The following is a 13,038-nucleotide window of genomic DNA, read 5'->3' on the forward strand; positions in this document are numbered from 1 at the left end:
ATATTATTTACAAGGGAGAAGGGAGGAGGTATTAGCATATTTGGGTAAAGTAGTAAAGTAGAATATTAATTTAATGAAGAAAACAAAAAATGTAAAAGGAGAGGTAAAAAGAACACAAGGGCAAATTGTGGGTATTGTGGTACAGTATGTAGAAAATATGTCTAACAGTAAAAAGTAGGAAAATAAGAGAAAATGGAAAGTAAAAAAATAATCCAGAACGCGTTAAGGATAATTTTGAAAAAGAAATTAGTGTCAGTGAATTGGATAAAGTACTTAGGAAAGTAAATGCTGGTTCAGTATCAGGTCTAAATGGTATAGCGTATGGAATGTACAAAAAATTAAGTGATTGTCAAAGATAGTGTTTTGCAAACATTTTGAATGAATCACTGAAAAAAGAGTTTGTTTCTAAAGAGCTATGTAGTGAGATATTAAAATTTATATGAAGAAAGATAAAAAGAATTAAATAAAAATTGGACACCTATCACATTAAACGATACAGATTATAAACATTTTATGACAATAATACACAGAGGAATGGAAGGAAGGATGAAGGGCATTATGGAAGACAATATATATGTATAAAAGGGAACGGATGTCAGTAATTATTATTGGTGGTTTCAGAAATTGTGGATGATATTATAAGTAAAAGAGAAGACGTGAAACGTATGGTAGGCGATATTAGTAAGGCATTAGATACCGTAGGACATGATATTTTGTAGGAAGTTATGGAGAAGGGAATGGAATTAGGAGAATGTCTATGTCAGCATATCAAAATCTGAGAGTAAGAGTGCTAGCGAATGGGCGGCCGAGTAAGAAATAAGCATGAATTGTGGTGTAAGACAAGGATGTCCCATGAATGGGGATATTGTTTGCATTAGTAATGCATTTAATAGTGAGTGAAGTCACTAGTAAAAGGAAATATGCTAGATATATGATTCAAAAGGATGTCGTGATTCCAATAGTTTTGAGATATGTGGTGCTTCCAGTAGTTTTGAGATATGCCGATGATTTGGTTGTGGTTGCTAAGCATAAAATATTGATTAGGAAAGTGTTGGTTTGTCTGAATGGATGTTTAAAGAAAATGGGAATGATCCTGAATAAAGATAAACGTAAGAGCTTAGGTGACGTAAAACCTGGAGGGATGCTTTTTCAATGAATGAGGTATCTTTGTTAGAGATAAAATATGGGAAAATGATATAGTTGTAAGGCAATGGGAGGCTCTGATAAAAGAAATGAAAGAAAAATTAGACTATGGTTGTGGAAGAAAGCGTGGGGTCAATTATGGAAGAAATATAATGATGGTATATATGAATCTGTAGATATGCACCTGTAAATATGCATTAATTAAAGGACCCTTACTCTTTTAATAGGTACCGTGGGAATCTTTTATGTCCACCTGAGCTACTGCCAACTGAAGCAGATGGGACTTGGGTTTAACATATCATCTGAAGGGGCAGTACATTCAGGAGTGCAGCACTAAAGTGTGAGCAGTCGATCTACCTGGTGTGGGATAGACCCCACAGCCTTTTGCACTAGAGACAAGTGTACTACATGTTGTGCCACTCACACAATTCAGAGACAGACCTACCACAGTGCCACATCATTTTTTTTATCCAGCTCCATAGTGGGTTGTCTCTGCAGCCTACCACAATAAAACCTCTGCCAACTGCCAGACAACTATGCTGACTTAGATGGCTTCTATTACGGTGCTGTTTTTCTACTATAAGTAGGAAACTGTAATATCTAGAATTAGTCACTGACTACAATGATCTGTGAGTAATGAGGGACATAATATAACAGGCAAAGTCAAGGATGTTCTATAAAATTAGGGACAGTTTTAAGCAATGACCTGGACTCACTAAAAAAGGTAATAGAGCAACAGATCTAGCATGATGATACACTTTATCAACTAAAAGAAAAATAAAGAAGTCAAACTCCCATTATTGACTGTCTCTAAGGATCCGTGATTTACAAGGACAGTGGCATAAATTAGAGGATGTATCAGGGAAGTTCTGTCAAATGAGGGACAGGTAAGAAGTATGGTGGAGTATGTGGGAGTGGGTGATGCATGTGTCTTCAGTAGTGACTGCTGCAGTGAAGCACTGTCTTGCACTTGCTGTCGTTAAGGGAGAATCATAGACATCAAAAATTAGCTGATAATGAGGTGTTTCCTCCAAGCAGCTATTATGTCTCTGAATACCATTTTCCCATTTTGTTGAAACAGTCCCTTCTGGATGCAGCTCAATTCCCTATAAGTAGATTTAGCATTTGTATTATGTAATGGTGAAGCTTCTGGAAATGTGGTGGCATTGTCTATTGGGATCATGAAATACTGGCACCCAAAGGTAGATGTTACCAACAGGCAAACAATGTTTATAGTTATGCATCCATACAGTACACTATAATAGGTGCTGGGATAAAAGGATTTGTGAATCTAAATTGTGGAGCTGTTTGCTGAAATTCTGCACAGGATGACCAGAATTTCTCTGTTTGTTTTATAATTTCTGGCCAATAAAATCTGCTTAATACTCTGACAAACATTTTATCCATTCCCAAATGACCTCTAAGTACGTGACTATGTTGGAGTTTCATATCTAATGTTGTGTAGGGCTTTGGTATTAGTGACTGATGTACGGTTTCTTCTTTATTCTTACTGTGTATAAGACATCATTGCTAGCTTCCATAATAAGGATACTAAGTAGATTCAACTTGGCCTCTTTCACCTCCAAACTTCACTTCCATAGTCTTCCTTCCCGCTCAAAGATATCATCTTCCCAATAAGTTTTTCTAAAGTTAATATGGCTCCCTCTAGGCTTCCTAAATTTAGACCAGTCTCCTTCCTCACTTACTTGTTTCAAAGCTGAATGCTTGGCTTCCTCTCCAACATGCACTGATACAGGTTCTTTGAAACCTAAGTTTTCCTCTGTGAATGGTAGATATAAACAAAAAGGATAAACAAAAAGGGTATTCCGTGTTTACTTGTTTCCTCATTCATATATATCTGTTGCCTTGAGATATCAGTTTTTAACTGACACAAATTGGTTTAATTACTAGATTGTGGCCCTTCCCTTTTCACTACAGCAGCATTTTCTCTTATTATTGAATACATTCTCCTTTACAATGCACACCTGCTACCAGAATGCCACACGTTTAGGGTTCAGTTTCAGTGTGACAGAAGGTTTAGAATTCTGTTTAGGCTGTGTATTTTTCAAACCACCAGATCTATTTTTGGGAGGGGTCACCCATTTACTAAGAGATTCCTTGTATTCATTTCTTTCAGTCAGCAATATTCACAAATGTGCAACACTTCCCGTCTATAAATTTGTACTATGTAACTTCCTTCCTTCCACTGCGTCTGTTCCTATAGGCTGTTGTGTCACAAGACAATCATCCGTCTTTTATCCATGTAATTCTACTTCACTGTCTATCTTTGCTGGACTACCAGAGGTTTCATGTAAGTGATTTTCTTTTACCAGGTTTGTAGTTACATTGTTCCTACACTTGTGTGCTGGTAACCTCCTTGCAGTTAGTTTACTATATTACTGTGCTCACTTCAGTATTGCTGAGGATATCTCTAACTATCTTAATACATGAAGTCTTCTAGTATGTTCTTATTTCAAGATTCTGCTTAAATTCATGGTTTTATTTTATCATCAGACAAATCCATTGTCAGTTTCCTTAGCACCTTCTAAGCTAAACCCTTCTACTTTCTGTTTTCCTGCTAATTTTAAGTGCCTGTTAGAAGCCCTCTCTCAGTTCCCCTGACCTCATCCCACCCCACCCCACCACACACACTCATACATTTTCATTTTAAGGAAATATTACACTTAGTTGATTTGCTTCTTCTGTGTTAAGGTGATCTTTATTTATTCATTCATTCATTTATTATTTATTGCTGCAAATCATTTAAATCCGTCTCTTCTTCCAATAACTTTCAAAGGGCCATTAAAATGAGGAAAGTCATTCCCAATAATAACATTATGAATGAGGTCATCTACTACTTTATGTAATTTAAAGAAATGTTACCTTTCCTAAGATGGACTGAAACTATATAGATGTGATGAGAAACTTTTTTTTGTCTCTGTAAACACAAGTTATCTCTGTCTTATTATTAGTATTAAGTTTACACGTACACACATAAAAACATTTAACTAAAATGATCATTCTGCCTGATTCCAGTAAATCTTGCAGTATGTTGCTTTCCATAATATCATGCTTTTTACTAATTTAGTTATTGTAGAATGAAAGAATACAAATTATATAGGTTTAACATCTATTTTCTCACAGTCCACCTGTATTTATTTGTTAGGAAGCTTTTCAGATATTTCCAGGTTACTCGGAGTGTTAGTTCCCCTTACTGAAACAAATTCTGGCTGCATGACTAGCTGCCTAAAAAAAGATTGGTTGCCCACCGATTACACATCTACCCATCCCATCTCCTCCACTATCCTATGTCCAACAGCTATGCTGTCATTGGCCAAACTACTAAAAACTGAGGTTGACAGCAATGCAGATGGAGTTGCTCCCCTGAACCACAGGGATAGCTAGTATGTTTGTATCACAATTTTTTTTCTAGATATCATTCATGTACATGTAATCAAAAGGCCCTTTCTGGGAAACAAGAACCAATAGTGCAATCCACAATCGGCGATTTTTTTATTTTTTTCATTTTTTACTTTTGAACCAAAGCCTCCAGAACCCAGGCAAGCACACAAGAGGGTGCATATACTATCCTGTTTAATTAATTCTGAGGTTACAAAACCTTAGAAAAACTCAGGACAAGTTGAAGACATTTTTCACAAATTATCTTTTAGTCTCCTGATGTGGTCAGAACACTCTTATAACAAAAAGTACAAACAAATAGTGCCTTTTCCTTATTTTTATCCCGACCATAAAATCCCCAGATACATCTGTGAGCTTTCTGAGTTCATCATGCACTTCCCATTTCTTGTTCCTAGGCACATTAGTATTTTTGAGTTCTTCTTTGCTCTATTTGTACAAGAATGATTCTCTATACTGTTGTCTAACCTCCTGAGTTAATTTCTTCTCATGGTCATCTCTTCTTTTTTTATAATGTTATTGAACACGCTAGTTATTTTTTTCCTGATGACTGCATCTCTTTTTTGAGTATACCTTTTTCGTCTCTCTCTCTCTCTCTCTCTCTCTCTCTCTCTCAACAGAAATATCTTATTTCTTTTGTTTATTGTTACTGCTCTGTTTATTTTGGCAGTTTATTTGTATAACCATTTTCTTGTATACAAGAGAAATATCCTTCATTGCATTCAGTACTGTATCTTTGATGACATTTGAAGTTTTACTTCCTTTCATAAATATTTCCTTCATGTCCCTTTCTTGTAGATGTGTTGTTACCCTTGCCATACCTTGCTATTACCCTGTCTTACTCTGTTGTTACCCTGTCGTACTCTGTTGTTACCCTGTCATACTTTGTTGTTACCCTGCCATACTTTGTTGTTATTCTGTAATAGTCTGTTGTTAACCTGTCATACTTTGTTGTTACCCTACCACACTTTGTTGTTACTCTGTAATACTCTGTTGTTAACCTGTCATACATTGTTGTTACCGTGCTATACTTTGCCCCAGTATACTTTGTAGCTAATCTTTGTAACAGTTTGAGTGACTAGGATTCTGTATCAGCCATTGACTCCTTGGCAGATGATTTTGGCTGGATACACCAATGGGTGATGTATAAATATCTCCAACATGGTTGCCATGGCAATTTATGCCACACCATGGGAGTCTAATGCCCCTGTCCATTTATGGTAGGGACAGGCTAGATTTTATGTCAAAAGCCTATAACTTTGAAATAATGCTGGATAACAAGACTGACAATTCAAAGCCAAATATTAATTGTTGTTTATCTATTTGTTTATATTTGTGTACCAGGTAGTACACTGATCTCAATGGACCATTTGCAGGCACAACTCAGGTGAATAGAATCACAAAAGAAATGGACAAAACATATTTACAAATACAAGGATAGGCTTTAAAAAAAAATATATATATATATATATATATATATATATATATATATACATATTTACAGATGCAAGAACATTCTACAACATTTCGTTCAAGAAGCAGTTTACAATGTCAAAACATAGATGGAAAAATGGAATCATGCTTAGCAGAGCTTTTTGCATAAGCTGTAGCCATAATGAATGAGATGGCTTATGCTTCAGGGATAGCAGCATATCATTATATAGAGAGGTATGAATATAATTAGAAGGGGCGAGTGTGAATTGTTGCAGGAAAGGACACCATGGGGAGAAGACAGACAAATGATAACAGAGGCATGCAGAGGGAAGAGAAGTAGAAGGAAGAGGAATGATTGAGAAGCGGTAAGTGAGGGGATGGCAAGACGAGATAAGGAAGGACAAAATAGGGATAAAGGGGTGTGGGAGAGCTGCAGGGTTCATGTAATGTGATCTGTGTGAGTACAGCTGCAGTTTGTTTGAATAAAGATGTGTTCCTTGAGCTGCTCTCTTAAGTCTGAGTACTTTTAGATATCTCTAATTAGGAGAGAGTTCCAACTATCCCAAAATTTATTGTTAGTGTTTACGTTCTTTCACAATCCACAATGAAGTTACGAAGTTCATCGTGGATTGTGAAAGAACAAAAATGCTAACGATAAGTTTTGGGATAGTTGGAACTCTCTCTTGGCATCATTTGTTTTAGTTGTTTGAACTTTTGCTTTGTTTTTTCTAATTAGGAGAGGAATGGAGTCTCATAGGTTAGGTGCTAGGATGGAGAATGCATGGTCAGTGCAATGAAGTTTAGTGTTTGGCGTTAGTAGGGTGGGCTTGACTGAGAGATACCCTTGAAATTATATCTTGGGGGTTTGGTGAAGAGTTTATGAGTGAGGGGGAAGATGTTTCAGGAGAAAGGGTTTTGTGAATGAATGTTCCTAGCAGGAGGTTGTCTCTTGAATGTATTGGGAGCCATTTGACTTTGGTGAGCATTATGCAGTGGTATCCTTTAATAGGGGAATTAGTAATGAATTGGCAGAGATGGTTTGTGAGCTACAGCTATTATGGGTAGTCTATATACAGTTTTTCTATAGTAACAGAGTTAAATTCAATAATCAATTGTATCAACTCAAAACCAAAACGGTCAAATAAATCAGTAAAATCATTAACCATGTCATCCTGTGCATGTAGTCCAGTTGGGAATTTAAACACTCAAAGCCCCTTAGGGACAATTTTAAGCCTAATATATTCATGTAGATGTGCATTGTCGAATTGTAGATTTTTTTTTTACTTTCTGTAAATTTTTTTCAAAAGTAAAAATCATTTCTTTAAGAGACTTAAATGTTTGTCCATTAATAATATTGCCATGCCCACCATCTGGGTGGTCACTCAAATGTTAATCTTAATGATGTGGTGTCTATTACTCCAGTGCTGAAGATGCGGTCATTAAAACTGCAACCTTTAAATTATAAATTATTTGTTATTCAATACATTTACAATTATGTATTTTCTTGTTACAATTCAAAGTTGGTAAATAATGTTTTGATTAGAAATTTTTACTGGTTTTATGGTTCGTCAGTTTTATTATGATGTATCATTGATCCTGGATTTATGTTCAAACATAGGAATGTGATAATTATTCATATATACATTTTTTGATAATTAAATGTTTTACTACCATAAGATTACTATAGGTTTTGCAACTTTCATAGTTTTATTTTTCATAAAAGTAGAAGTGTTTCTTTTAACATTGTAGAAAAAATAAGTTTATGTAACACTACACCATCAAAGTATACATAAAGAAGGTGGATGCTTACTTTGTAAATTCTGATGAAGATCTGGTATGGGGAAACGAAAGCACTTAATCTGTTTTTATCCAAATAAACTTTACTGATTTTAAGCTGGTCCTGAGTTTCCTTTTTACCAGTGCCTTCACTATGTACTGTTTTGTGTGCTGTTAATCCTGGTGTCGACTGGACAGAAATTTTTGAGGAGATTACAAGTTGTTTTGCCACATCTTTGTGCTCATTGTATTTATTTTACAGGGAATGCAAATGTGGCAATTTCTGACAATGTGAATTAATACCATACAACATTAGGGAATGTCCCTGTATAAGCTCAGAAATGTTATTTTTTTATTTATTTATTGGGCGATTGATTGATTGATTGATTGATTGATTGATTGATTGATTGATTGATTGATTGATTGATTGATTTACTTGTGGGTATATATTCTGATTACTGTTTTGTAAGAGGAAAAATTCATTCCAGGAGAATGGTTCACACATAATGTATGACTACACTTGGTATGGTTTTCTGGACTAAAATCAGAACAATTGCCCAGGAGTCTGGAAAACACTGTACAAACTTCCAGTTTTCTGTTTAGTAAAACAAACAGAATGTCAGAGCTTGTTAAAAATATGCAATAAGACATGTGATCAGGAAGAGAAGATATCCCTCCTTCCCTGATGTGATCATTTATGTCGCAAAGTGAGAGTGAAAGTGAAGAGGAAATCATTGGGGTTAGGGCACTGCAAAGATTGTTGTCTCAGTCCAGTTTTGTCCATAGCAAAAGGTGGCAATCACAATACTCGGTAGTTGAACGCACTCAGCCTTGTGCCTCACAGTGGATGTAGGCTCCATGTAAATTAAGTAAAAAGACAAAATGTTTACAAAGTTGCATGTTTATTGCACCCAAGACCTCGAACTGTGTTAACTAGTACTTCCTGTACTTGAAAATATAGTACTATGATCTCATCCCTTCAACACTTTCATAGTTTATTTAGTTATTTATTTTTATTTATGTGTTCGCTGACTGGTTTAGTTCCACTACACTAGTAGCCCCTTTTCAGATGATGCTGTACTTTACACTACTAGAGGAACTTTGGACAGGACTTTGGTGAACTTCCCCTACTTTTTTTTCCATAAGTCCCACGGGGTCTTTTATATTCACTAGAACTTCTACCAGGTCAAGCAGATGGGACTCCAGTTTAACTATCTCATCTAAACAACAGTTCATTCATTTTGTTTTGTTTTATTTAAAAATTACTTGTCAAATTGCTCATTTAGAGTACATGTTGTGAGCTCACTATCCCTGATATTGTAACATGGGCATAAACCCAGTTCTGAGGCCATTTCTTTTCACCCCTTTTGTTAATGATCTTAAAGTCTCCCTCCATGGAATGTCTGTTATTTCTTGCACTGATGAAGTGATAACATGGGTTTTAGAGAATTCTCCTGATACCATCAATAGGCATTCTACTAACCTAAGTAAAATGAACAAAAGGCTTTGTTCCCCAGGCCTTACTTTATATTTTAAAGTATGTAAACCATATTTTTTTAAGATGCCTGCACAGTTGTTGTGCATCAGTATGGACTAAGATGTAGTAATTCCTCAATGGGGCCACCACACACAGGTTTTGGGCTTCCAGACTGATGCCCCCAACTACAGTTTACAACACAAACATATGTATAAAGTAGTAGTAACAGTTAAAAGACACTGACTGAAGTAGTAATGCTGTCCACTCTTGAAAACAGATTATCTATAATAACTGCTAGCATCCTATACAACTGCACACTCCTGCAAACAAAACTGAATAAAATTATCCAGTTCATGGCGCAGTCTCCCATGCTGGGGAACCACTGCACAATGTTGCAAAAGGCACACTTGATCCCGGTAAACCTCAGGCATTGTTAACACCTGGTAGGCATACTTGATCCCAGTAAACCTCATGCATTGTTAACACCTGGCACACTGATGTGTCATCACTTGATCCCAGTAAACCTTTTGCATTGTTAACACCTGGCAGACTGATGTGTCATCACTTGATCCCAGTAAACCTCATGCATTGTTAACACCTGGCACATTGATGTGTCATGCTCAGCAGCATATGCATTGTTAACACCTGGCACACTGACGTGTCATCACTTGATCCCAGTAAACATCATGCATTGTTAACACCTGGCACACTGATGTGTCATCACTTGATCTCAGTAAACCTCATGCATTGTTAACACCTGGTAGGCACACTTGATCCCACTAAACCTCATGCATTGTTAACACCTGGCACATTGATGTGTCATGTTCAGCAGCATATGCATTGTTAACACCTGGCACACTGATGTGTCATCACTTGATCCCAGTAAACCTCATGCATTGTTAACACCTGGCACACTGATGTGTCATCACTTGACCCCAGTAAACCTCATGCATTAACACCTGGTAGGCACACTTGATCCCAGTAAACCTCATTCGTTGTTAACACCTGGCACACTGATGTGTCATGCTCAGCAGCATATGCATTGTTAACACCTGGCAAACTGATGTGTCATCACTTGATCCCAGTAAACCTCATGCATTGTTAACACCTGGCACAATGATGTGTCATGCTCAGCAGCATAACTGGTTCTTGTGGAATGTTATAATAAAACATCCCTATTTTGTGCCCCCAAGATAAAAAATGTTTTACCTCTGCAAATTAGGACAGCTACCTCCAAGCATTATTTTAAAAACTGGCTTCTTATATACTGCCATATTCTGTTTATATGATTTGATAATAGTGGCAGAAAACATTTTTTTCTGTTATTCCTGTCATGTATTAGATTGTAACCTGAAGTAACATCAGGTTAGCAGCATAGTAGCATTCTGCAAAAAAGCTGTCTGCACCTCATATGTTATAAACAATACTCCTCTTCCCACAGATACTGTCAAAAGAGACCTAGGTACTTATGCAACTGGCTTGGATAATTGCCAAGAGATTATTATCAAATGCAAAGAAGTTATCACGCCACTGTACTCTTCCCTTATAAGACCAGTCACTGAATACAGTGCCTCCTTTGGTATGTATAAATCCAAGAATATTCCTCAAATGGAAAGGCCACAAATATTTCTAACCAACAAAATGATAACCCTTGAATTCTTTTAGTGTCCCAGTGGAGTAGCATGACTGCCCTTATATTCAGTAGCCTGTAGGACAATCTAAGTTGACCTGTGCAGTGCTTTTCTTTTCGAGCCAACAAGGTCCCAACCTTATTTGGCTCCTGTTTCTTTGCAAAACCACTGGCTCTACAAATACCCAGACTAGAAACCTAAATCAACTCCAAAAGATAAACACTATTCACTGGGGAGATAGTTCTTTACTCAATGTATTCCCAGCCTGTGGAGTAAGTTACCACTGCAGGCCAAATAAAGTACTGTTTTGACTACCTTTAAGCCTAGTTTTTTTTTTTTTTATGACTGGACGGGTAGAGGGCAAACACAAATTTATACTAGCATTGTTATGTAGATCGCTCCTTGTTTTTGTAGGTCAGCACTATTAATGGCTTGAAAATGGAGAAAAAAACTTAGTTTGTCTGCTTAAAGGTATACATGTCTAGACATGTCATGGTCTTTACTACTGATGTTGCTGTCTTCTATGACATGGCTTGTTTGCATGGTGACAATCAGTAAAAAAGTAAAGATTTTCAAGTGGCAGGTAAGTTAGTACTTGTAATAAAATCAGTGAATAATACTTCAGCTTCTAATGGATTTCTGTACATAGCAGATGGTAGTACTAAACAAGATATCATTTGTACTTATTTTTTTCTGCTCATATTCACTGTAAATGCATTGAATGGCCTAATATAAGGTTTATTTATGATGCAAAAGCAATAGCTATGTTTGTGATGGACATGTAGTTTTATGCATATGGTGCTAGATCAGCTGGTTTATGCTTTTATTCAGAGATTAGTATTTTTTGAACCTTTGTATGAGATGTTTACAATGCACACATAACTACCACTCTTATCTGTTCCATCTGTTCCACAGTGATGAATAAATGTTAATGCTTTCATGAAAGCAACATAACGTGCTACTTAATGCTTTGTTGTTGAAATGTCACTTAACTGGCTATGTCAATGTATCAAGCCAGGCTAACTCGAATGTATAAAAATCTGTTAACCAGTTTACTGTGTAATTTAATTTAATCCTGACTTGTGCTCAGGACTAACTGCAACATGTGGAACTTGTTTAACTTGCTTACTTATGTAATCTCTGTAAATAGTCTGTTTGTAATATGTAATGCTGGTATTATGTAATGCTGTATCTGCTTACCCTTGGAGCTTTTCTCCCCGGGCCTCTGCTGAAAATGGACATGCATCCAGTCGGACTATCCCGGTCAACAAATGTAAAATAAAAATAAAAAAAATAAAATGTAAGATGCCGAAAATCAATGACAAAAGTAGCACTTTGCCAAATCAGTCTTTTGCTTGTAAACTACACCTAAGAGCGTTATTTTTCATAAGGGGTGCCCCCCCTGTACCCTAGAAGCCCCCTTATTTATATTTCGTGATTTCTAGGTCTCACACACTCAGGGAAGAAGGAATATTTAGCTTCTTTCTTGCTAAAGGTTGCTCAAATTTGGTGCTGTAATATGTAAGTAATGGAGGTGTTAATGTATAGCTACTCTCATTGGAGGTGGAAGGGGATAAACTTCATGCAGAAGGAAACTCTCTGAGTGTGATTTGTGTGCACTGTATTGATGTGTTAAAGTAGCATTTTCATTCATTTATTTTTAGTCAGTTCAGCATCATTAAAATGCAGTCTGGTAGAGGTCATGCAATTTTTTTGTGATAATCCAACAACCACATGTAACAAAACTCAGACAAAAAACAATGCAAAGCCTACTGCTGTACACAAAAACTGGGACAGTGTAATAATGGAAAAAAGCTTTCATTCCCTTTATTTTATTTAATGGAACTTCATCAGATAGTGACACCACACGTACATCCTTCTTTTATATTGACATTAATTATCAACAACCAATCAATGTCAACCAGTAACTCAATTCCACTCTTATGCAAAAAAATAATAGTAGTACTAATAAAACCAATAAATCTAATAAAACACTTCCAAACTGTTAGTAATAAGATACCTTCCAAACAATTAATAAACCAGTCATGGAATACATTTGTGCTAAAACCATGTTGTTTGACCCCAAATATGCCTAAAAATAATTAGATGTATTTGAATACATATAATGTAATGATTTAGTAAATAATTAACTGAAAAACT

The 13,038-nt window shown here is 36.1% G+C and overlaps 1 protein-coding gene across 1 annotated transcript in view; it reads left to right on the plus strand.

The window, feature by feature from the left end:
• CAMKV (CaM kinase like vesicle associated) overlaps positions 1-13,038 on the plus strand; it is a 1,209,710-nt gene that overhangs the window by 473,194 nt on the left and 723,478 nt on the right. The window lies entirely within an intron of this gene.

Source organism: Protopterus annectens, chromosome 7.part1 (genome assembly GCF_019279795.1).
Source record: "Protopterus annectens isolate FY-2018-M chromosome 7.part1, PAN1.0, whole genome shotgun sequence".
In the NCBI taxonomy this organism is placed as follows: Eukaryota; Metazoa; Chordata; order Ceratodontiformes; family Protopteridae; genus Protopterus; species Protopterus annectens.